At 36.0% G+C, this 26,963-nt stretch overlaps 3 non-coding genes and 1 pseudogene across 3 annotated transcripts; all 4 read right to left on the reverse strand.

The window, feature by feature from the left end:
- Nucleotides 1–5,167: 5,167 nt before the first annotated feature.
- LOC148944471 (U5 spliceosomal RNA) lies at nucleotides 5,168–5,275 on the reverse strand. Its single transcript, XR_016142894.1, has one exon. It is a non-coding gene; the product is annotated as a U5 spliceosomal RNA (small nuclear RNA).
- Nucleotides 5,276–7,961: 2,686 nt separating this feature from the next.
- LOC148944472 (U1 spliceosomal RNA) lies at nucleotides 7,962–8,125 on the reverse strand. Its single transcript, XR_016142898.1, has one exon. It is a non-coding gene; the product is annotated as a U1 spliceosomal RNA (small nuclear RNA).
- A 3,241-nt stretch (nucleotides 8,126–11,366) lies between these two features.
- LOC148944473 (U2 spliceosomal RNA) lies at nucleotides 11,367–11,560 on the reverse strand. The gene has a single exon (XR_016142899.1). It is a non-coding gene; the product is annotated as a U2 spliceosomal RNA (small nuclear RNA).
- A 15,066-nt stretch (nucleotides 11,561–26,626) lies between these two features.
- On the reverse strand, nucleotides 26,627–26,742 carry LOC148944474 (U5 spliceosomal RNA; annotated as a pseudogene).
- Between the last annotated feature and the right edge of the window lie 221 nt (nucleotides 26,743–26,963).

The following is a 26,963-nucleotide window of genomic DNA, read 5'->3' on the forward strand; positions in this document are numbered from 1 at the left end:
GCAAAATTACCGTATGATTTTATATGTCCAAATGTTGTGAAACATTTTCATATTAACATATCAAGGTTCTAGATTATTTATTTAGATAGTAAAGTCATGCTTTCTTTCTGATAAAAACGTTCTTATCGCTTGAGAGCACATTTAGCTTTTCGAAAATAAATCATAGTAAATTCGGTACTGTTTTATTTAATGGTAAACACCGCCATAGACTCTATAGCAATTTAGCAAGGAGACCCGCTAAGCGGGTAATTGCTATCTAAATTGATTGCAAAGCATGGTTTTTCATTGAATTTACAATATTTAAACTGTTGTTTTTTGGGGTTTAGGGGGGGAGGTACCTAGGTTAGGTAACGTATTTAATATATGCCATGCTTTACCCTCCCCCCTAATCTGCAAATATAAAGCTCAAATTTGTTTCATGTACCCTTATAACCGGGTATCTGTCTCTCCCGTTTGACTAGTTTGCTTGATAGAGTCTATAGCGGTATATACCATTAAGTAAAACAGTACCGTAAATTTATATCAGTTTTTTTTAACAGATTTTGAAACTAACCAGGAATACAATGACTAATTAAAAGGAATTTTGGAAAATTTTCAAAAAACGTGAAATTTCTTAAAAAAACACAATTAAAAAGATGGCCCCAGAGAGGCGGGAATGACTAACGTCTAGTTGAAAATTGCATGAAACAAAATTTAAATTACATGGTTGTATATAGTGAACCAATAGTGAAACAAAAAGACCCATAAACAGAAATGATGCAAAAAAATTAAATGCAATTTATTAAACAAAAGAAAAAAACAAAGACGATTTATGTGTTTTAATGACTCTCAGTGTGTAAGAATTCTATAATTAGCAGAAAACTTTACAATACAAAAATTACAAGCCCTTTTTCAATAAAATACAAGGAAAAAATATTTTATCTATCAGGGTAGAAGTGTAAAGACCTTCTAGGGGACCCCCCCCTCCAAAGAAAATTAAATAATTTGAAAATAGTGTATTTCCATTTAGTTCAATTTCCCATCTAACATGTCCTGACAATTTCAAGGTAGTACCCTTAGCCGTTCCTGAGGTATCGCCCTTTGGACAAAACTGAATGCATGAAGTGTCTTTTGGTTAGTTTTAAATCCACCCAAATATACCCTGAAGTTCTATATTAACTGCTAATTTTAAGTTTAAATTTTTATTTTAAAACTTATTTAACGTTATATGTTGGCAAAGCCACGAACATTATAACGTAGAAAAAACATTTTCAAAAAACAATTGCATCGATTTGTGACATTAGTAGTAAATTTAATTTTCAAGTATTTTATCTTTGTTGTAAAAAAAAAAATTATTCTAGCCTCCATACGATTCCTCCGGCATTGATTTCAACACATGCATAACCATCTGCGCTAGGAGGGATTGAATTTTGTTTTGCATTATATGGTAATTATTAAGCTACGTTAAACTTGGTGATTTTAAAGTTTTAGGTACCAAAGGAGTTACAACATTTAGTTGCAATATTTATATTTGCCAGTTAGAGGAGGTGGGGGGGGGGGGGTAAAGCATAGCATAAATTAAATACGTAGCGAAGAGCCAAGAAAGTTGCAACATGTAGGTGATTAGTTTTGTTTGCCGTTTTTCACAGTTTAACACTATCCTACGAATTTTGTTGAATATAAGCAATGATTGGGGACAATTCAAATAAAAAAGGATTGTCCCGAATATAGGGGAAACGTGACAAGGGAAAGATAGGACACGGTACAGTACCTATATAACGTGGTGGCTTAGTTAAAAAATACAATTAAAAATGTCATCCTTAGTTAAATCACTTGCTAAATAATGTTGTTTATTTAACAAAAATTTCTGTCATTTATATAATGACAATTTTTGACAGTTTTATTTTGCATATTCTTTTTCATTGGTTAAGAAAATAATATTTTAGATCTTTTCCGTTTCTCTCTGTAGTAATTCAAATTTTGGCTTACTATTTATATGTTTGCCAAAATTTTGCAACAATTTTTTAAGAAAAGTTGTACTATAATGCTTTCGATTGGTAGGTAGTGGGAGAAATACTCAAATATGAATAAGTTGAAAATCCGCAAAAATTTTTTGTTCCTATAGAGTTGAATGGAGTCCAGCCCCTATTTTGTCACAATCTTGAGTATAGACAAATATTACGAAACTATTACCCTCCACGTACCCTGAAAGTTTCAACTTAACTTTCTTAACTTTTCCGTAGATATCACATTTACTCCCTTTTGACAACCTTGGATACAAATAGTGTATTTTGATTTAGTTCAATTTCCAACGTAAAAGCCATTTACGTTGATATATCCTACTTGACAATAATACAAGTTATGTTGTGATATTATTAAATTTTCTCTAAACATAAACACAAAAATTGGATTCAAAATAAGCCGAGCAAATATTACAAGAAAAATGTCACCTCTTCCCCATCGAAACCACTGGTGACGATCAATGGCGTCAATTCACAAAAATCAAAGAGGCTCGGCACTATCCAATGCTCCCCTGATATTTTTGTCTGATACGTTAAAACGTAACGCAATGTATTTGAACAAATTTTCGATGAATTTTTCTTTTAACAATTTTATCCCCTCCCCCTCTAAAACGAAATTCCGGACGCAGCCCTCGGGAGGGAGGAGTATTCTTCATAATCCAGGGAGGGAAAGTTCGTTGTTTTTTCACTTTCTTTAGGAAAAATACGAAAAAAACCAAGCTCTTTTTCAATAAGAATGCCGTAAAATGACTTTCTTGAATCTGGGAGGGGGAATGCAGTCAAAAATCTTGCAGGAAAATACACCCCCCACACCATTGAAGCTACTGGTGTTCTTCACCCATGCTACTTGATAATAATACAACTTGTATTGTGACATTATAAAATTGGCTCCAAAGACGGACACAAAAGCTGAATTTTTAATCACTCAAGCAAAAAACACATAAACAATACAGTGAGACTTCAACAGGTAAATGATTACTTACTTTATTTTTATTAAAATTTATCCTTTTTATTTGTCATTTACTATATTAATTCTATAATTCCATCTTACTGCTAAAAACACACCCAGAACACTTTGTTAAAGAATAGATACCCTCAAAATAATAATCGATTTTTATAACATAATTCGATGATAAACTTACTAAGGCGCCCTAATGTTTGATCTGTAGAAAATATATAAAAAATAAAATAAACATCCTATAAGATGGACTCGAGCTAGAAAGACTTAGTAGAAGAAAAGTAGTACGAGGGAAGTTGCATTCTTAGATGGTAGTATCTTTTGATTTTTCAAGTGTAGAAGATCAATGTCTTATGGAGTAATATTGTGTATGGACTTGTGCTAGTTTTTTTCAGATTTCTTGAGCAATGAAATCATATTTCTTGAAACAAAGTAGTACAAGGGAAGTTGCATTCCAAAATGGTAGTATCTTTTGATTTTTCAAGTGTAGAAGATCAATGTCCTATGGAGTAATCTTGCGATGGACTTGTGCTAGATTTTTTCAGCTTCCTTGAGCAATGAAATCAGATTTCTTGAAACAAAGTAGTACGAGGCATTCCAACATGGTAGTATCTTTTGATTTTTCAAGTGTAGAAGATCAATGTCTTATGGAGTAATATTGTGTATGGACTTGTGCTAGATTTTTTCAGATTTCTTGAGCAATGAAATCAGATTTCTTGAAACAAAGTAGTACGAGGGAAGTTGCATTCCAAAATGGTAGTATCTTTTGATTTTTTAAGTGTGTAAGATCAGTGTCCTATGGAGTACTATGTGTATGGACTTGTGCTAGATTTGTTCAGATACCTTGAGCAATGCTTTGCTCTTTCGTTCTTAGCCGAAATAAATCGTGTGGCTACGCTGTAAGAACAACAAATCAAGCCACACCTAATTTCTAAGCGAAACAAGATAGAACTAAATGCAGCTTGGACTTAGTTCACTTTTACGCTGTCTAACGACTTAAGAAATATATAAAAATCTCGTAAAGGCCCATGGGACCCTCAAAAAAGTCTTCTTCCTCTGGAGAAAAATAGATTTCTGTAAAATTTAGGACGGTTCTGCAGCAAGGCCTGCTATACAAACAAGGGCCAGCCCTGACCACACCAATTCCTTGTACCAAAATATCTTAAAGATTGCACTGTAATCATCATCTAAATGAATTCATTCTTCATTGAATGAATATGGACCAAGGAATCATTAGTTAAGCTGTCAGAATGCCATACTTCAGACTCCTCGAAAGTATCAACGAAGAAAAAACTTTGAGATGGTAAATCACAGGGTTTTTGTGTTATTTACATTTAGGCTCCAGGTACCTCCTTACTCACAGACCGTTTTCTCTTGATTCTCGTTCTCCCTTGACATGGAGAATTGCCTCTTGGTTCTCTTTTCCCTTCACTCAGAGCATTGTCTCTTGAATCGCGTTCTCCCTCCCGTCAGACAGAGTATTGTGTCTTGAAAACAAGATAAGGAACCAAAGAGACTAAAATCTTTGATAGTATTAGGCTAGAAACCGATGGAATCCGCAAATAAAAGGATTTGCCCCTATAAGATCTCAAAACTCTTCATTTTCAAGGAACCTCCTAAACTGGAACAGAAATACAGTTCCTAGACGGAGGAGGACTGAGGACCCTAAAAGAATGGGATGTCAAGATCACCTAAGGCTTGGCTCGCTATTAAACTGAGCCAAGAATACCTTTCAGCATCCCCCATCCTCTTAAAATTAGCTTCCCCGGATTTAATCGCAAAAGATTACAACAAATGCCTTGCTGGTACCTTGTCAACTGAAAAGCTGTATGCAACTAGGTGAATAACAACACTAATCATGTCTACCTCACTATAAACATAGCTTATTTAGAAACCCCTGGAAAGTGTGCCATATTTCACAATTATTGTCCTTTTTGCTATCTGCCCATAATTTCACAATTTGTTTTTCATTTTTGAAAAGATTGAATTTTTGTTCATATATGACTTCAATTATCTTGGATTTTCCAGGGTTACTTGTCTGACCACTAATCAAGGCCTCATTAGTAGTCCTCATTAGGATTCCTCAAGTAGTAGTCCTACTGACCTCTCATGTTATTTACGTCTTGTCAAACGCTAAGGGTAAGTAGTCGGGCTTGTCAGATAAGTAATCTTGGAATATCAGAACATACTACAAGAGTATAGATTAGTCTGCCTTTCGGCATTCAAAAATTTGTTAAGACTCATCAAGTGCCCCTCCCCACGGTAATCTTTAGTAAAAGGCGAAAGATTAATTCGATATGAGGAGAGGCCAGAGCTATGAAAATCACTTGAGTTGACTTGAGTATATAAAAGTAAATCCTAGTAAATCCTTATCGGTTTCTTAACAAGCTTCGAAAGCAATAAAAATCCTAATCTGTTATGGAAAATGTTTGATAAGAAGGAGTCAGCGGGTCCCGAGTCAGATATCCCATCTTTAACATGTATAAACTATTACCTTGATGAGTTTTCAGCCCCAAAAAATGATCTTAACATTTCTATTCAAGAAAAGCTTTCATCCCTGCTCTCATCAATTCCAGATACAGATTTCATAGTTACCCAATCACAGGTTGCGTCCGCGGTCCGACGGTTGAAAAAGAAGAAGTCGGCTGGCATTGACCGTGTATCTGCCCTTCACCTTAGCCATTGCAGCCCAACTTTCATGGGGTACCTAACTCTTCTCTTTTAGATGATCTTCACTACTGGACTCGTACCATCGGCATTTAGTACTGGGTCACTTAGGCCAGTCCTGAAGAAAGGAAAAAGTACTTCGGAATGTGCTTCGTTCAGACCGATCACAGCGGCACCAACGCTTTGCAAAGTCTTCGACTTTCGGTCATTGATGAAAACCAGGAAAAATTCTGGACTCCCCCTTCCCAGTTAGGGTTCCAGAGGGGTCTTGGTTGCGGCCACGCCATTTCTGCTTTGGTTTCAGTCTTGATTGACGCTGATGAATCAAAAGAGTCCATTGTTATAGGTCTACATGACGTCTGCCGTGCCTACGACTCACTTCTCCATGACCAACTCATTCTGGATAAGGGAAAGAGAGATGTACAGAAGGACATCCTACTACCCATTAAAGATATGTACGACCACTTACAGGCTGAACTCCTACTTCCTGGCCATGGTCGATCCCTCACTGAATATACACCAGACGTGATGCTGTCCTACCGTGGGAATCCTGTGGTCCCAGTAAAAAAGGGTGCTCGACAAGGATCAGTCACATCTCCTTGTGCCTTTAATAATTATATTATTGAACCACAGCCTACTATCGAGACAACATGCATAGCTCGTGGTATAGACGTTACAATGATAGCCTACGCCGATGACATTTTGAACCCCAGCCGCACAGTCGCAGGTACAGAGACCACCTTCTCCACACTACAATCAAATTACAGTCGCATTGGCCTTGAATTTGACCCGCAGAAGTCGGATGTTCTTCTGTTCAACTGGCGCCAAGAAGAGGTCTCGTCTCTGAGGCTGGGAGGACTATCTGTAGCCCCTGTCTCGAAAATTATTTACCTTGGTTTACCAATTGGAAAGGATCTAAAAACTACCCGCTCCCTTCTTATTCATCATCTTCGTAAACGCCTGGCTTTTGCTTACAGTAGAGTAGTCTCATCTAAAATTCGTTACAAACGTTTAATTCTGGATCGACTTTATAACGCAATATCCCTTTCCCATTTCCTGTATATAAGCCCGTTTTGGAGACTTTTTCCCGAGCCAGAGAAAAGAAAGCTCAGATCCACGTTTTTTAAGTATGCGAAGTTCTTGTTGCGGCTCCCGCCGTGGACAAGAAATTCACACCTTGTTAAAAATTTTAAAATTGCGGACCCAACGGTAGCTATAATTGAACAAATTAAACGGTACAACGAGAAAGTCTCTTCCCACCCTTGGTACCGTTTACTAAGGCACTAAATCCCTGTCCATTTAATTTTATTTGCACATCTCTTGTCATATTTAGTCTTTTTACCGTCTCGTATCATATTTAGACTAGTTGTTTGAGTCCGTTGACTATGAATTGAAGTTATCAAGTATTTTGCTGTAGGTTAGTTGAATTGAAGTTATCAATCATATTGCTTGTTTCTTCAGTACTTGGAAGTTTAAAAAGTAAAATTTCTTACGTACCGGCAGTGCAGTGTATAATTGAGTTTTTGTTTCTCGTCTTTGTAATTTGTTCGATTATATGTATTGTGTTGTAATTTATTTTTTGTGTGTGTTTTTTCTGTTTTGGTGATACACTGTCTTTTGTACCTTTTTTTAACGGGTAATCAATAAATAAATAAATAAGGAATTCAATTTTCAAAGAAGTAAATACTGGCTAAAAAATCATATGATGAGAAAACATATTCAATCAGCAGCAATTCATGTGCAACTTTAATGACATGGTACTGAAACTACATCCGCAGAAAATAACATAAATATTCAGTAATCAGGCTCAAAAATAATTATAATATAACTGAGTGGTCGATCAATTGCTGTAGCCAAAGGCCCCCCTACTTGAATATTCCAAGAAGCTTGGCGGTACTGCAGAAATTTTTAGTTTGATATGTTGCCAACGTAATTGATTTGATGAAATGTGTGGGGACAAAGGGCATTTCACTTTTTAAGATTAGCCTTTGCGACTTAATCTAAATTTCAGCATATTGATTCGATTCCAAGTTCAATTTAAAAATCAGTATTTAATAATTACAGAGTATTTTCAAAAACAAAATGCATCAGGTCTATAGAGTATACGCTCAACTCTCTCATATGCTTGGGATTCTAGGCACAATTCTTCCGTAATATTTCAAACATGTAAGTTTATGAAGAAAAAATAATTTTTTCAAAAGGGCCCTATGATCATATTTTACATGTTCCAGTATTTTCTTAACAACATCAAATTATATAGTATACTATTTTCTATCAAATAATAAACATATGACATATAAAAGAAGCCCAAATGACAAAACTTTCCAGCGTGTGGACAGAGGCCCGCGCGAACACAGTCCCCCACTACCAAAAATTACGCTGTTGAATTACCCCCATTTAGGGTAATCACAGGGGTCAGCCAATCCGAAGTGCAATGGAAAGGCCTCATCCAGGGAGCGCCTCCTTCATGATCAAGGCAGCTCCCCAACCAGGTAAGTATGTTTTGTTCAATCTAACATTTTAATAATATCTTTCGACATAAATCAGGTTGCTTTGAATGCCCCTCAGAAGCTCCGATTTATTAAACAGATGCAGGTTTACAAAACTTTTTCACATCAATGAATCAAGTCTTTAAATTATTTTGAAGATAGCAATGCCCCATTTCATTTTCATATGTAAAAATCTTAATCCTTTGAATGCAAGTTTACCTTTTTGAGAAAAGAAAATCAGGGGCTTCTCACTCTGTTATCAATATGAATGAAAAGTCGAAACTTTAATTTCTGCAAACCCAGGGGCCGTTCTGCTGTTTATACCAATTGTTGTCTTCTTAACAAGGAAAGGTGGCCTTTGTTATTACTACTACTGCTAACAACTCACCACAGAACCAAGCCCTCTTAGGCAAAAAACAACGACTTCAGCAATTCTATTCGAATCTTGGTTCAATTTAAATTTATGCAATTAATAATAACCTACTATTTTCGAAAACGATGCATGGGGAGTTCAATTTAATTATGGTGATTAGTCATTCGATTTTTCACCAATAAACTTTGTAAATTAAATACAATTTTTCTTCTTTTTTTCAGATGAAAAAAAATGACTTTCCATTTATTTAAGGGCTAGGAAACTACAGGTGGGGTTTCTAGAAAATTTGAATCGCGCATTATAATAGGCGTTGTCGTAAAGTTTTTATAGAAGGCGTTGTCGTAGAAACTTCAAAAAAGGCTCATTTGATTGGAAATTCAAAGGGCTAGTGCCCGATTTAATAGTCGAAAGTGATTGGGGGGCAACTAGCCCCCCCCAGCCACGCCCACCTTTTCCCCCAAAACATCCAATCAAAATTTTGAGATAGCCATTTTGTTCAGCGTAGTTCATTTCCAGATAGGGAATATGTTTTTGAGGAGGACAGTCCCCTAAAACCCTCGGGGCAAGGGTTTTAAGTTATGTCCTGGGGGCATATGAGGTTTTTATAGAAGACGTTGTCGTAGAAACTTCGAAAAGGGCTCATTCGTTTGGAAATTGGAGAAGCTAGTGCCCTTTTTAATAGTAAAAAGTAATTGGAGGGCAACTAGCCCCCCTCCCCAAGCCCATCATTCCTCCAATCACATCCAACCAAAATTTTGAGATAGCCATTTTGTCCTGTGTAGTTGATTTCCAGACAGAAAATATCTTTTTGAGGAGGAAACTTCCCCACAACCCTCGTTGCAAGTGTTTTAAGTTATGCCCTGGGGTCATATAAGATTTTTGTAGAAGGTGTTGTCGTAGAAACTTCAAAAAAGGTTCATTCGATTGAAAATTCAAAGGGCTAGTGCCCTTTTTAATAGTCGAAAGTGATTTGAGGGCAACTATCCCCCCCCCACGCCCCGAACTCCCCCCAACATATCCCAATAACAGTTTGAAATAGCCATTTTATTCAGCGTAGTTGCTTTCCAGATAGAAAATATGTTTTTGAGGAGGACACTCCCCCAAAACCCTCGGGGCAACGGTTTTAAGTTACGCCCTGGGGGCATATAAGGTTTTTATACAAGGTGTTGACGTAGAAACTTCAAAAAAGGTTCATTCGATTGGAAATTCAAATGGCTAGTGGCCTTTTTAATATTCGAAAGTGATTGGAGGGCAACTAGCCCCCACCCCCACGCCCATCATTCCCCCAAACACATCCAAACAAAATTTTGAGGTAGCCATTTTGTTCAGCGTAGTTGATCTCCAGATAGAAAATATGTTTTTGAGGAGGACACTCCCCCCCAACCCTCGGGGCAAGGGTTGTAAGTTATGCCCTGGGGGCATATAAGGTTTTTATAGAAGGTGTTTTCGTATAAACTTCAAAAACGGCTCATTGAATAAGAAATTTAAAGGGCTAATGCCCTTTTTAATAGTCGAATGTGATTGGAGGGCAACTAACCCGCTCCTCACGCCCACCTTTTCCCCAAACACATCCAATCAAAATTTTGAAATAGCCACATTATTCAACGTAGTTTTAAGTTCTGTAAATTAGGTCTTTGAGGATGACAACCCCCCTCACAGCCCTCAGGACAAGGGTTATAAGTTATGCCCTGGGGGCATGTAAAATTTTTATAGAACGCGTTGTCGTAGAAACTTCAAAAAGGTTTCATTCGACTATAAATTGAAATGGCTTGTGTCCTTTTTGATAGTTAAAAGCAATTGGAAGGCAACTAACACCCCTTCCATGCCCACCATTTCCCCAAACACATCCAATCAAATTTTGAGATACTCATTTTGTTCCACGCAGTTAAAGTTCAGGAAATTATACCTTTGAGCATGACACTCCCCCAAAGTCTTCAGGGCAAGGGTTATAAGTTATGCCCTAGGGGCATATAAGTTTTATTGAAATCTTTGTCGTAGAAACCTGAAATAGGGCTCATTCGATTTGAAACTCATAGGTCTAGCACCCTTTTTAATAGTCGAAAGTGATTTGAGGGCAACTAGCCCCCCTCTCTCCCCCACCTTTTCCCCAAACACATCCAATCAAAATTTTTAGATAGCCTTTTTGTTCAGTGTTGTGGATTTCCAGATAGAAATTATGTTTTTGAGGAGGATACTCCCCCCACAGCCCCTAGGGCAAGGGTTGTAAGTTATGCCCTGGGGACATATAAGGTTTTTATAGAATGAGTCGTCGTAGAAACTTCAAAAAGGGCTCATTCGATTGAAAGTTGAAATGGCTAGTGGCCTTTTTAGTAGTCGAAAGTGTTCAAATTTTGTAGATAGCCATTCAAAATTTGTAGATAGCCATTTTATCAACGTTTTTAAAAGTTTTAGAAATTAGGTGTTTGAAACATAATTTGCACTTTACTGAAAAAATATAAATGTTTGCACTTTTATAACTTTAATAAATCAAATAATATTAACATTTTGATTACTAAATATCAGTATATGTATATTAAACTGACAATGCACATTCATTTGTTTTTTTTCAGTAAAGTGCAAATTATGTTCTGGCCTTGTGAAGGCATAGGGGTTTTGAACCCTACTCCTGTTAGTTTCTGTTCGTTTTGAGTTTGAATCGGTTATTTATTGTAATTTCTGTTCGTTTTGGGTTTCATTTGTTTATCGATGCTGATTTGTGGAAGTTTTACGCTTGGCAGACTATTTGATTTTATTTTTGCTTATTGTTGGTTTAATGGAGTTCTTTACTTTTCTTTGAAAAACTTAATTTGTGGAAAATATTTTTTTTTTAATTAATACACATCAATGATTAGGGTTCATGGACTTTGATTTCCCCTCGAAAGGGCTGCGGCGATCCTGGAGGTACTGTAATACCGGACCAACGTCTGAAGGGAACAGTGTAAGCCCCGACATCCCCCCGGTTTCCAAAAATCAGTTTAATATTCTGGGCCCCATGTAGCGACCCTGTCAGATATTAAGCTGATAAGAACAAATACTACACTTTGATCTTAGCCAAAAGGCCGAGAACAGGGTTGCCACTCAGCAGTTTTTTTGGTACCACTTTGGGTGGCAAAATAATGTCATTTTCGTATAAAAAGTGTCATTTTCCAAAAATTTGCCGCTTGCGACACTTTGCATCGTTCGCGTTGGTATCAACCAGCTTTTCAAATAGAAATATTGGCCAATCCGATTGGGATCACCTCCGCCCGGTTTTCCGCTTCTTTAAATTCTCCAACATGAAAAGTCGGCTCTATTGCCATCTATCAACTATAAAAAAGTAAAATTGATTTTACTTAGGTGTTACTGATTCTCCGCTTTGCGCAGCACTTCCACTCTTGTCAACTTTCCATTACCTATAGAACATGTTAGCCATTGCCTATAAGAACATCTTTTATATAATCAAGTTCAGCCTTCAGCTCCAAATCGGAGGAACACACTACAAACGCTCTATCAACCAACGAATAGACTACAGAATTTTTAACTATTGGGTGGTTATAAGAGTCATATCTCAGATATCTATCACTATGAGTTGGCTTTCTATATACACTCAAGTCAAACCTAGTTTCCAGTTTGGTAATGAGAGCATCTAAGAAGGGTAAACTGTGGTTATTTTCAAGTTCAATGGTGAACTTTATATCTGGATCCTGCTGGTTAAAAATATTGAGAAAGGATCTTCATTTGTCTTCTGTCCCATTCCAAATTATTAAGCAATCATCTATATATCTCATGTAGAGTTGGAGATCCTTGAAGTCCTGCTTGAAGATATTATACACATCAGATAAATTCTCCGCTATGCGCAGCACTTCCACTCTTGTCAACTTTCCAGTCCCCACCTCGCTCCTAAAAGCCCACTAAGACGCAAATGGTGGTTACTATATAAAATGGGAATTTGTCCCACATAGCACTTTCTTCTCTTGTTTTCTGAGTAGTCTTTACTCATAGCGTGAAGAAGGAACGAAAAAAGAAAAGAGGAAAACCCGTCAGCATTTTTTCTTTCGAGAAAACGGAAATAGGGACAGCAATAGTCGTCTACATTGAGACTTTTTCATCCAGTTTTTCCATAAAATGGATTATCTGGATTATTACAGTGCGTTCAGATACTTGAAACTTTTCTTTTTCCCGAACATTTTGAAGAGAATGCCACGAACATAGATCGCAGCTATCGATGACCCTATGATAAATACAACTAATAGTCGATCAGACACTAACTCTTTCATTTTTTTTTTATTTGGCAAAAACTTTAGGATATCCTTCTGCTGAGGTATATAGGAGACAAAACTTAAGGAAATTATGACTTATTACACTCAAAACTTCGGGACCAGGAAAAACCTAAAAGGAGGAAGTGCGTCCAAATTCATTTTATGAAACAATGCAACAAACATTTAATACCGCCAAGGGTTTGAAAAAGAAACATGACAAATCCAAATGGGAATGTTGCTTTTCTTACTCTTTTCTTCTTTGAATTGCGGTCGATCCTCAACTTGTACTACATAAAAATTGAAGTTGGACCCACTCAAAAATTGCGAACTACTTGGCTGCTTCCTATTCTACGAGCCTACGAATTATTGCGAAATTACGAAATAGTGGACAAAAAAAGACTTCAATCAGACAGATATACCGTCTAATCTGTTTATCACAACCTGAATAGAATTGGTTTCTCGAGAACTCCCGCCATTCCCGGTAAATTTTATTTCCATTGTCTCCAGAGCATAGGAACAGTCAACGAGCGTTTTAAGTATCAATATGAAAGCACCTTTCTAATAAAAAAAGAGAATTTAGAGTACCAGTATGAAAGAACATTTACATTCAAAAATTAGTGGGAATGAAATAACTAAAATGAGAAAGTGCGTCAGAATTCAATTTATGTAATGATGTAACATAAACTTAAGTAAGAAAAAAAAGTGAAATTAGACTGTGATTTTGCTAATGATCGCATTGGATTTAAGATAGTGGATGTTTTGTTATCATTTTGTTTTTAGTATGGTGGTTATGCATGTCTATTCATTCGTTCATTACCAAGGGTTCAAAGAAGAAATATGAAAAATATGAACGGAAATGTTACAGCGCATTTTTGCATCGCTGGTCACTGGATATTCTTGTGGGGCACCAGTGAGCTCAGTGGATGTTTTTGCGTCACTGAGTCGTTGGGTGATGTCGTCATCAGTGAACTTTTCAGTCACTGGGCTTCAAGAGCTCCAGTCACTGAAATCGATGAAAAGACGCGTAAAGTTGAGCAGTCACTGGCCCAGTGACTGGTTAACATAGTAACAGCTATTAACATAGTGGCGCAAAAATGCGCTCTTAGCTTTTCTTGCTCTTTTCTTCTTTCAATAGTAGTCGACCCTCAACTAGTAAAACATAAAAATTGGATTCGGACCCACTCAAGAACTGCAAACCGCTTGAGTACCTTATCATCTACGAGCCAAAAAATTATTGCAACAACACAAAATAGTTGAACGAAACAACTGAAAACAATTGAAGGCTTCTCCACCACAATGCAGTTAACTGTGTGTGTCTGTCCTCTTCATTGCTAAGTATTTCGTACCGAAGATCACTGGGTATGATTAATGTGATGATGAGGAAGCACAAGATTTATGATTAATATGATGGAGCATTAACATAGCAATAGAGCGTTTCTGAATTTGAAAACAGAGAGATGGAAAAATGAAAGAAAACAGGATATCGATGCATATCTACATTGACAGTTTCCTTCTGGTTTTGTCTGAAAAAATCTCTTTTTTGTAAAAGCCAGTCTCCATTTGGCAGATTCTGCAAATCTGCCATCTTGCAGAAAAAGCAACATCGAAGGTCGCAGTATTTGCAAACTGCCAATACGGAGCCGGAAAAGAAGTCTTTATTGAAATAAAATTTGCAGATTGGCCTAGCAGATTTGCAGAATCTGCCATATGGAGACTGGCTTTAAGAAAGTGCTACTTGGGAAAAAAAGTGCCAATTTTGCTAAAAAGTGTCATGTTTTCCGAAAAGTGCCATTTAAAAAGAAAAGTGCCAAAAGTGCCACGAAAGTGTCACCGGTGGCAACTCTGGCCGAAAAGCGATAATTCAATATGGATTGTCAAAGAATTTATGACAATACAAGTAACAAAGTTTGTCGCAGATTTAATTTCGGTTGTAATGCTCAAATAGCATTCAATTATCTTATCACTTTGTTTTTAGATTTTTATAAACAACATAAAACATTTCCCGTAACATCAAAGATTTTATCTCAAAATTTGAATGGTAAACGGAAAAATTTACAATCAAGACTTGGACAAAATTGTCATTCAAAATACCAAAATCAGACAAAGATATACTAAAAAAATTGACATGTTTATCTGGATCCTTGAATTATGCAGGCCTATCTAAGTTTTGACAAGACATTTTGGAGAAACTGAATTTCAGCTTGGGGGACAAACTGAGGTCTGAAAAGGAGTCAAGCTTAGGCCTGGAGGGGGCAGCCTTCCTGCCTCATAGCAAATTGCGCCCCTGGAGCGCCTTCTTCATGATCAAGGCAGCTCAAAAGCCAAATAAATATGATTGGTACTTGTGCATTATATCTTACACGCGAAAGAAGTCAAGTTGGGTTAATGCTAATGAAATAAAATAGGATGCAAATATAATAGTTTAGAAACTAATTTGGGCTACATATTTGCCCATTAAGGGGGGGTGGGTAAAGAATAGGATAAATTAAATACATAACCTAACATAACCTAGGTATCTCCCCCCCCTAAACCCCAAAAAACGACAGTTTAAATATTGTAAACGCATTGAGAAACGACGCCTTGCGATCCATTTCGCTATTGCAAATACCCGTTTGACTGGTTTCCTTTAGTGTTTCCCCATACAGTATATAGCGGTGTGTAAGATATAATGCAAAATTACCGTATGATTTTATAAATCCAAATGTTGTGAAACATTTTCATATCAACATATCAAGGTTCTAGATTATTAATTTAGTTAGTAAAGTATGCTTTCTTTCTGATAAGAACATCCTAATCACCTGAGAGCACATTTAGCTTTTCAAAAATAAATCATAGTAAATTCGGTACTGTTTTACTTAATGGTAAACACCGCTGTAGACTCTCGCAATTACCTCGCAAGCAGGTAATTGCTATCTAAATTGATCGCAAAGCGTGGCTTCTCATTGAATTTACAATATTTATACTGTTTTTTTTTGGGTTTAGCGGGGGGGGAAGTTACCTAGGTTACGTATTTAATTTATGCTAGGCTTTACCCCCCCCCACCCCCCTAATTTGCAAACATGTCGACCGGTTTTGTCTCAAAAACTATTATAGCCGGGTATATGGTCCTCTTATTTGATCTATTTCTCCAAGAGTATTTAGCGGTATGCAATATCAATTTAAATATTACCATTAATCTATACCAGTTTTTTTTTTTTTTTTTTTTTTAACAGGATTTGAAACTAACAAGGAATACAATGACTAATTACCAGGAGTTTAAAGAAGCTGTCGAAAAGCGTGAAATTTCTTATAAAAACACAACTAAAACAATGGCCCCAGAGAGGCGCAAAGAACTAACTTCTAGTCAAAGTTGCATGAAACAAGATTTAAATTACATGATTGTACATAGTGAACCAAAAGGGAAACAAAAAGACCAACAAACAGAAATGATGCAAAAAAAATTAAATGCAATTTATTAAACAAAAGAAAAAATAAAAGCATTTTCTTCGTTGCAATGACTCTCAGTATATAAGAATTTTATAATTAGCAGAAAACTCTAAAATACGAAAAACTAGCCCTTTTTCAATAAAATACAACGAAAATATATTTTATCTATCAGGGTAGAAGTGTAAAGACCTTCTAGGGGACCCCCCCCCCAAAGAAAGTTAAATGATTTGAAAATAATATATTTTGATTTAGTTCAATTTCCCAGTGAACACCACTGGTGACGATCAATGGCGTCAATTCACGAAAGTTAAAGAGGCTAGGCAATATCCAGTGCCCCCCCCCCCCCGATATTTTTGTCTGATACGTTAAAACGTAACGCAATGCATTTAAAAAGATTTTCGATAAGTCTTTTTTTAACAATTTTATACCCTACCCCCCCTCCAAAAAGAAACTCTGGACCCGGCCCTCTGGAGGGGAGGAGTATTCTTCATAATCCAGGGAGGGAAAGTTCGTTGTTTTTTCAGTTTCTTTAACAAAAAGACGAAAAAAAAAAACAAGCTCTTTTTCAATAATAATACAACAAAAAGACTTTCTTGAATCTGGAAGGGGGAATGCAGAACCCCCCCCCAATTAAAGCTACTGGTATTCTTCACCCATGGTACTTGATAATAAAACAACTTGTATTGTGACTTGACAAAATTTGCTCCAAAGATCGACATAACAGCTAAATTTTTAATCACCCAAGCATAACACGCAGAAACAATATAGTGAGATTTCATTAAGTAAATGATTACTTGCTTTATTCTTATTAGTATTTTTCCTTTTTATTTGTCATTCACCTGATTAATCCCATAACTCCATCTTATTACTAACAATGTACCCAGAACACTGTATTGAGGAATAGATGGCCTTAAAGTATAATTCCCGTTTTATAGTAGAATTTGATTATAAACTTATTAAAGAACCCTAAGCTTTGATCCGTAGAAAAGCAATAGACAATTAAACAAAAGTCCTATAAGATGGACTCGAGCTAGAAAGACTTAGTAGAAACAAAGTAGTACGAGGGAAGTTGCATTCCAAGATGGTAGTATCTTTTGATTTTTCAAGTGTAGAAGATCAATGTCCTATGGAGTAATATTGTGTATGGACTTGTGCTAGTTACCAAAACTCTAAAAACCGGAATTTTGATACCAATAGATACATCAATAGAATCAGATTTTTATGCTGATTTCAAATATATAAGCTTTATTAATGTTAATGTTACCCATCAAAATTTACGTGCCTGAGAAAATTTGCCTTATTTTCGAACAACCCTAAAAGTCGGGGAACAACCCTAAAAGTCCTAGAACGTTAATGAAAATCACACCATCAGATTCACCGTATCAGAGAACTTTACAATAGAAGTTTCAAACTCCTATCTAAAAAAAATGTGGAATTTTGTATTTTTTTGCCAGAAGAAAGATCACAGATGCGTGTTTATTTGTTTTTGTTTTGTTTTCCCCAGAGGTGATCGTATGGATCCAGTAGTCCTAGAATATCGTGAGAGGGCTCATCTGAACGGAATTTAAAAGTTCTAGTGCCCTTTTTAAGTGACCAAAAAATTAGAGGGCAACTTGGCCCCCTCCCACGCTCATTTTTTTCCCAAAGTTACCCAATCAAAATTTTGAGATAGCCATTTCGTCAACATAGTCTAATAAATCCACATAGTCCACATCTAATAAATATGCCTTTGAAGATGACTTCATCCTCCACATTTCCCGGGGAAGGGCTGCAAGTTATGAACTTTGCCTATTGTTTACATATAGTATTGGTTAATGGAAAGTACACAGACGTTTCAGAAGGGATTTTTTCTGGGGGGGGGGGGTCAGAGGAGGGGGTTACGGAGAATGATCTTTCCATGGAGGATGTTTCCTTGGGGCAAGGGAAATTTTTATAAAGGGGCGCTGGATTTCCCAGCATTATATAAAAGAACGATCAGAAATTAAATAAAAAAACGAAGGGGTTCGCCGCCTAGTCAGTACCTCGCCCTTCACGCAGAATTTTTTTTAGTACTTTCAAAAGAGCTATCTATTCTAATTAAACGGCCTTTGTGATTCAGGGGTTTGTAACTCGAACAAATTTCGAACTTTAGAGTAAAGAGCGAGGTATTTACTAGGGGTAAACTCCCTAATATACGTAATAAAAACATACAAATATAGAAGTTCGTTGCGTAAGCTAATTCGTAAGTAAGGATTGAACAAAATTTCGAGAAAGCCATTTAGCCAAAACAAGTAAAATTAATATGCAAATTTCATTCTAATTATTCATGTACGATGAGCCAAAATCAAAGCTGCATTAATTCAACAACGTTTAGAAACTAATAAAAAAAAACAAATTTTTTTTAACTGAAAGTAAGGAGCGCGATTAAAACTTAAAACGAACAGAAATTATTCCGTATATGAAAGGGGCGGTCCCCACCTCAACGCCTCGCTCTATACGCTAAAGTTTGACTCAGTCCCAAACTTTATTTTTTAAAACAATAAAAAACTTTAGCGTAAGGAGCAAGGCGTTGAGGAGGGGACAGCCCCTTTCATATACGGAATAATTTCTGTTCGTCTTAAGTTTTAATGTCGCTCCTTACTTTCAGTTAAAAAAAAATTGTTTTTTTTTATTTAATTAATTTCTAAGACGAAAGAAAAGATGACTAAATGTAGCTTGAACCTTGCTCGCTTTTACAACATCTAAGGGCTTAAAAATAAATAAAGGAATTCTTTCCTTCCAATCTCGTACAGGCCCATGGGCCCCTCACAAAGTCTTCTTTCTCTAGGGAAAAATGGATTTCTGTAAAATTTAGATCGGTTCTACAACAAAGCCTGCTATCAGAGGTAACACTGTAGCATTACCTATAGTAAAGGCCCTACGGCTCCAATGTTTAATTATTTATTTTATTTTTTTTCCAGAGGCACTTCATATGGAAGGGGTCATCGTAGAAACTTCAAAGGGGGCTCATTCGATTGGAAATCGAGAGTTCTAGTGCCCTTTTTAATAGTCGAAAATTATTGGAGGGCAAATAGCCCCCCCACGTCTATCATTCTCCCAAACACATCCAATCAAAATTTCGAGATAGTCATTTTGTTCAGCGTAGTTGATTTCAAGATAGAAAATATCTTTTTGAGGAGAACACTCCCCCACAACCCTCAGGGCAAGGGTTTTAAGTTATGCCCTGGGGGCATATAAGGTTTTTATAGAAGGCGTTGTCGTAGAAACTTCAAAAAAGGCTCATTCGATTGGAAATTAAAAGGGATAGTGCCCTTTTTAATAGTCGACAGTGATTGGAGGGCAACTAGCCCCCTCCCATGCCCATCATTCCCCCAAACACATCCAATCAAAATTTTGAGATAGCCATTTTGTTCAGCGTAGTTGATTTCCAGATAGAAAATATGTTTTGGAGGAGGACAATCCCCCACAACCGTCAGGGCAAGGGTTTTAAGTTATGCCCTGGGGGCATATAAAGTTTTTTATAGAAGACGTTGTCGTAGAAACTTTAAAAAAGGCTCATTCGATTGGAAATTCAAAGGGCTAGTGCCCTTTTTAATAGTCGAAAGTGATTGGATGGCCACTAGCCCCTCCCCACACCCATCATTCCCCCAAATTCATCCAATCAAAATTTTGAGATAGCCTTTTTGTTTAGCGTAGTTGATTTTTAGATAGAAAATATGTTTTTGAGGAGGACACTTCCCCACAACCCTCAAGGCAAGGGTTTTAAGTTATACCCTTGGGGGACATATAAGGTTTTTATAGAAGACGGTACCGTAGAAACTTCAAAAAAGGCTCATTCGATTGGAAATTCAAAGGGCTAGGGCCCTTTTTAAGAGTCAAAAGTGACTTGAGGGCAACTAACCCCCCTCTCACGCCCACCTTTTCCCCAAACACATCCAATAAAAATTTTGAGAGAGCCATTTTATTAAACGTACTTTTAAGTTCTGGAAATTAGGTCTTTGAGGATGACAACTCCCCCACAACCCTCAGGGGAAGGGTTGTAATTTAAGGATTCTCCGAATCCTTCCCATTATTTCTTATGGAAGGAATGCTCGTATAAACTTTAGAGACGGCTCATTTGATTGGAAATTGAAAGTTCTTGTTCACTTTTTAAGAGTCAAAAGAGATTAGAGGGCGACTAGCCCCCCTCGTCCACGCCCCAAATGCATCAGATAAAAATTTTAAGATAGACATTTTGTTAAAATAGTTCAAAGTTCTGATCGCAAAAAACTCCGGTGTCGACACAGCCCACCAGGGACCGAGGGTAGGCGTTGTAAGTTATGCCCTGGGGGCATATAAACAATGAAACAATCATTAAATAAACAATCAATGCAAACAAACATGCAATAGATATTAATGTAAATTAATAAATAAATTTAGTTTTTTAAATTAATTTTCTTATTTTACTAAGTTTTAGACAATAGAAAACTAAAGGTCATAAAGGCAATAAGGTTTCGATGTTTTTTGTTTTTTAGTTGTGCACTAAGATTAGTGAAAACAGGGCCATCAACGGGAAGGTTGTGCACAGCGAGCCCCGTCCGTCCACCCTTTGGGATTAAACCGGACCCCCTAATATCCTCCCATTTGTAGCATAAATGTGACGATAGCCTTATATAGTGCTTGTTAATGGTTATCTCTTTTGTAAAGTTATTTTAGTTTTTTTAATTAATTTTTTTCTGTTGAAAGATTATTTTCATTTGTATTACTTTCTCTGTGGCTGCTCAATTATGCATGGGCGGGTAGAGACTTCCCCCCACCACTGTCTACGCTAAGGTTTTAGTTTTTATCTCAAGGCTTAAAAATGAACGCAATGCGATAAAAGTATAACTCAAAATAAGATATATAGAATAATATACGCACATAACACGGAACAATTAATCAAAACTGCATATTATGAGTTGAGGCTCACCCAAATCATGGGCCAGGGGGCTCACCATTCCACAATCTATGAAATCAATCCTGCGATAACTATAAATATAAAATATTTTTGAGTATTTTAACGTCTTTCACAACTCAAACGGTCAAACATTCTACAGCCCAATCTAATCTCCTAAATCGGGAACAGAGGATAAAATTAAAGTTCTGCCCCGTATTGGATGAATCTCCAACCTCACCCTCCCCCTCTCTTACTGTCTAAGCTAAAGTTTTGTTCTTTATGCCAACTACGGTGCCCTCACCCCAAAGACTTTAATAAGGTAAACTTTCGTGTGGAAAGAACACATAGTAAATCTATTATAAAATACTTAAAACTATAGCCGTATTTAACATAAGGTTAAAATACATACTTTGCGATAAATGCTAAATTGTTGTTGCACAAAAAATCCAAAAAATAGTCTAATCAAAACGATCCTGTTCTTTTTGCATCAAGAAATGGAATAGCCTAACTACTTTTTTAAGAAGCTATTATTTCGATCCATTCATTGTTGCGTGAAATAATAACGTTTGATTTATCAGAGGCATGTAATTAAGCTGTCTATAGCAAAGGCCATAAGCCTTCAATGTTTTATTATTAATAATTAAAAAAAAAACTTACATAAAAATAAGTTTCGGAAGAAAAGTAAAGAGCCATATTGAACTCAGGACCAGCAGAAATTAATTCCTATTATAGTTAAAACTCAAAAAGACCAGAAATTACTGTTAAAGAATAAACAAAACTCCGAACGAACAGAAATTGAAATTAACTATCTTACAAACATAAAGATAACCGGTGCAAACATAAATAAATGAATAAATCTGATATAGCTTCAATATTTTTATATTATTTTCCCCCCCAGAGGGGGGGGGAATATGCAAGGGTTATATGCAAGGGTTAAAAATACTATTTTGTTAAAAATAGTTGAAAGGTTAAGTAACAAAACTCTGGCGTCGACAAAGCCCCTCTGGGCCCGGGGGCAGGAAGGGATTCTCGTATAAACTTCAGAGAGGGCTCATTTGATTGGAAACTGGAAGTTCTAGTCCAGCTCTTAAGAGTCATAAGTGATCAAAGGGCACATAGCCCTCCCACGCCCTTTTTCCCCACCCCTTCCTTTGAACTAATTCTGTTTATACCTGAAAGCCCAATTAGAGTTATAATGTTTTGGTATTAACACTCACCTATTAGGCATCTGCTCTCCTCCCTAACAAGGAAAGAAACAGAGAGTGTAAGGCACTGGCGGATCCAGGAGAGGGTCGAGGGGGAAAGGGCGCCCCCCCTAACGTACTTAATTAACGCAAGATTGCGTTAATTAAACTTGCTCCTAGCGCAAGTTTATCGGATCAACCTATTTTGCTCCCGCCTAAAAAATCCTGGATCGGCCCCTGGTGTAAGGGAACTATAAATTTTAATTTGTAATTCAATGAACCCCGTTCCAAAGTTTATGTGACCACCTCTTCCACATAAAGTGCCCCTGGAAAAATTAATAGCTATTAATTCACAGAACCCTTATGGCTCTTTACTTAGGTAACGCTATAGCATTGCTTCTGACCTAAAAAGTTGAGTAGAAATTTCAGCTTCCATTTTTATTAATATCCAAAATTATCTGAGGGGGATATATTTGGGGGAGCATATTCCACGACTGGGGAATTTCTGCTGGGTGGAATTTACCGCGGGGGAATTATCAGCAGGAAAAGAAAATGTTCTTTGAGGGGGGAGGAATTTCCCAGGGGAGGGTTTTTCAAACGTGAATTATTGAGGGAGGGGACGACTAAACCCATTCGATAATATTCTAAATTTTACATCTGAAAGTAATGGGAATAACGAATCAAAGGAAATATCAGAGATAGCACTTCAGGTTCCCTTAGACGATTTTGTTCGTGTCTTTTGAAAAAAGACATTTTCAAAAGACATATTATTTTCATTTGTATTACTTTCTCTGTGGCTGCTCAATTATGCATGTGAGGGGGAAGACTTCCCCTCACCATTGTCTACGCTAAGGTTTCAGTTTTTATCTCAAAGCTTGAAAATGAACGCAATGCGATAAAAGTATAACTCAAAATGACATATATAGAATAATATATGCACATAACACGGAACAATTAATCAAAATTGCATATTATGAGTTGAGGCTCACCCAAATGATGGGCCAAGAGGCTCACCATTCCATAATCTATGAAATCAATCCTGCAATAACTGAAAATATAATGTATTATTAAGTATTTTAACGTCTTTTACAGCTCAAACGGTCCAACATTCTACAGCCCAATGAATTTGTCTAATCTCCTAAATCAAAAACGGAGGAGATAAGTGAAGTTCCGCCCCGTATTGGATGAATCTCCAACCTCACCCTTCCCCTCTTTTACTGTCTACGCTAAAGTTTTTTTCTTTATGTCAACTACGCCGCCCCCACCCCAAAGACTTTAATAAGGTAAAGTTTTGTGTGGGAAGAACACATAGTAAATCTATTATAATTATCTAATTACAAATACATACTCTGTTAAAATACATACTCTGTGATAGATGCAAAATTGCACCCTTATTGGAGTTATTTTTTCAATCCATTCATTGTTGTCCATCGCTTTCCAAAAGCTATGCAAGCTGTCTATCGTTCATATATAAGGTTTTATCAAAGAGGTCATCGTATAGACTTTGAAAAAAGCCTCATTCGATTTAAATTGAAAGTTCTAGATCCGTTTTTTAAAGTCATGAATAATCGGACAGTAAGCACCCCCCCCCATGCCATAAAAAACTTGAAATTTTTTTCAATCAAAAACTAAAAAAAATTAATTTAAAAAAACCTTTCCTAAAAATATTTTCTTCAAGGAAAAGTAAAGGTCATTTTAAACTTAAGCTCAGCAGATAAAAATACCTGTTAAAATTCAAACTCAAAACGACCAGAAATTACTATTAAAGAATAAATGACACCCAAAACGAACAGAAATTAAACAAACAACCATAGCAAAAAACATACAACAAGTAATAATATAAATGCATAAATAGATCTTAAAGCAAGTAATGCTTAGATTGAATATGAAAATCAAGCTTAAAACGAACAAAAAACATTATTCTATTAAAGTATAAATGAAACTTAAAACGAACAAAAATTAAATAAGCAATCAATGCGAACCAACATACAATATATATTAATGTAAATGAATAAATAAATCTTAAATCGAGTGAAACTTAAATTGAAAACACAAATCAAGCTTGAATCGAATAAAAATAACTGAAAAACAAATTTCAATTAAAACGAAAAAAAATATTTGCTATTAAAGTATAAATGAAACTTAAAACGAACAAGAATTAAATAAACAATCAATGCGAACAAACATACAATATATGTTAATGTAAAAGAATAAATTAATCTTAAAACGAGTGAAACTTAAATTGAATATGCAAATCAAGTTTGAACCGAATAAAAATAACTACAAACAAGAGTTTGGGTATCGCCTCACTACAGAAGCCTAAAACCTACTACGTCATTGGCGCTTTACTGAAAACGAATTATATTACAAATCTTTTTTCTTTTGTACTAAATATTGAAAATAAATATTAAAATTCAGTAAAATTTTGAACTGATGAGCTTTCAGCAATTAGTAGCTTAGCAATTAGATTCAGCAATTAGATGAGCTTTCAGCAATTAGTAGTATAGAGCTTTCAGCACTATACATCAAATATTCAGTTTAATTTATTAGTTCTTTCCAAGATTGGTCAAGACAAATATAGTTTCACTACAAACAAAATTTGGATACTGCCCCCTTCTTTAACTGTAAAAACCTAAAGCATTCTGCGTCATTGGCGCTTCACTGAAAACGAATTACTTGTATATTACAAATTTATTCTTTTCCAGTTCTTATAGCATTGAAAATGGAAATAAAAATTACAGTGAAAAAAAAAATCTTGAACGGATTTCAACAATTAATATCATTATATATCTAATATTCAATATGATTTTGTGTATACTTTCCAAGACTGTTCAAGACTCATACAGTTTTCAGTAAGGCGCCAATAAAGCAGTAGGTTTTAGGCTTCTGCAGTGAGGCGATACCCAAACTCTTGTTTGTAGTTATTTTTATTCGATTCAAACTTGATTTGCATATTCAATTTAAGTTTCACTCGTTTTAAGATTAATTTATTCATTTACATTAACATATATTGCATGTTTGTTCGCATTGATTGTTTATTTAATTCTTGTTCGTTTTAAGTTTCATTTATACTTTAATAGCAAAATATTTTTTTTCGTTTGAGGCTTGATTTTCATATTCAATCTAAGCATTACTCGCTTTAAGATCTATTTGTTCATTTATATTATTACTTGTTGTCTGTTTTTTGCTATGATTGTTTATTTAATTTCTGTTCGTTTTGGGTTTCATTTATTCTTTAATAGTAATTTCTGGTCGTTTTGAGTTTGAATTTTAACAGGTTTTTGTATCTGCTGAGCTTAAGTTTAAAATGACCTTTACTTTTCTTCGAAAAACTTATTTTTCGAATTTTTTTTTAATTAATGCAAACAAGGGCCAGCCTTGACCACATCAATGCCTTGTACCAAAATATCTTACAGAATGCACTTTAATCATCAACTAAATGAATTCATTCTTCATTGAATGAATATGGACCAAGGAATCATTAGTTAAGCTGTCAGAATGCCATACTTCAGGCTCCCCGAATGTATCAACGAAGAAAAAACTTTGAGATGGTAAATCACAGGGTTTTTGTGCTATTCGCATTTAGGCTCCAGGCACCTCCTTTCTCACAGACCGCTTTCTCTTGATTCTCGTTCTCCCTTGATATGGAGAATTGCCTCTTTGTTCTCTTTTCCCTTCCCCAAGAGCATTATCTCTTGAATCGCGGCCTCCCTCCCGGCAGACAGAGTATTGTGTCTAGAAACAAGATAAGGAACCAAAGAGACTAAAATCTTTGATAGTATTAGGCTAGAAACCCATGGAATCCCCAAATGAAACGACTTGCCCCTATAAGATCTCAAAGCTCCTCATTTTAAAGGAACCTCTTAAACTGAAATGGAGATACTGGTCCTAGACGAAGGAGGAATGAGGGCCCTAAGAGACTGGGGAGTCAAGAGCACCTAGGACTTGGCTCATTATTGCACCGAGCCAAGAGTGCCTTGGAGCATCCCTTACCCGCTTAAAATTAGCTTCCCCAGATGTAATCTACAAAAGATAACAACAAATACTTAGCCGGTAACTTGTCAACTGAAAAGCTGATAGCTTATTTAGAAACCCCTGGAAAGTGTGCCATACTTCATAGTTACTGTACTTTTTTGTAATCTGCCCATAGTTTCACAATGTGTTTTTAATTTCTGAAAGGATTGAGTTTCTGTTCATATTTGCCTTCATCGACTTCAATTGTCCCCCATTTACCAGGGTTACTTATCTGACCACTAATCAAGGCCGATTCCTCAAGTAGTAGTCCTAATGACCTCTCATGTCATTTACGTCTTGTCACACGCTATAGGTAAGTAGTCGGGCTTGTCAGATAAGTAATCTTGGAATATCAGATCATACTACAAGAATATAGATTAGTCTGCCTTTCGGCATTCAAAAATTTGTTAAGACTCATCAAGTGCCCCTCCTCACGGTAATCTTTAGTAAAAGACGAAAGATTAACTGGATATTAGGAGGTAAGGAGTGGCCACAGCTATGAAAATTGCTAGAGTTGACTCGAGTATATAAAAAGAAATCTTATTAAATGCTTATCGGTGTCTTAACGAGGTTCGAAAGCAATTAGGAACTCAATTTGCAATGAAGTAGATACTGGCAAAAAAATCATATAGTGATAAAATATATTCAATCAGCAACATTTCGTGTGCTACTATAATCAAATTGTATCAAAACTAAATCTGCATAAAATGACGCAAATAT

Source organism: Artemia sp. Qi Xiang Cuo, chromosome 14 (assembly GCF_049724085.1).
Source record: "Artemia sp. Qi Xiang Cuo chromosome 14, ASM4972408v1, whole genome shotgun sequence".
In the NCBI taxonomy this organism is placed as follows: Eukaryota; Metazoa; Arthropoda; class Branchiopoda; order Anostraca; family Artemiidae; genus Artemia; species Artemia sp. Qi Xiang Cuo.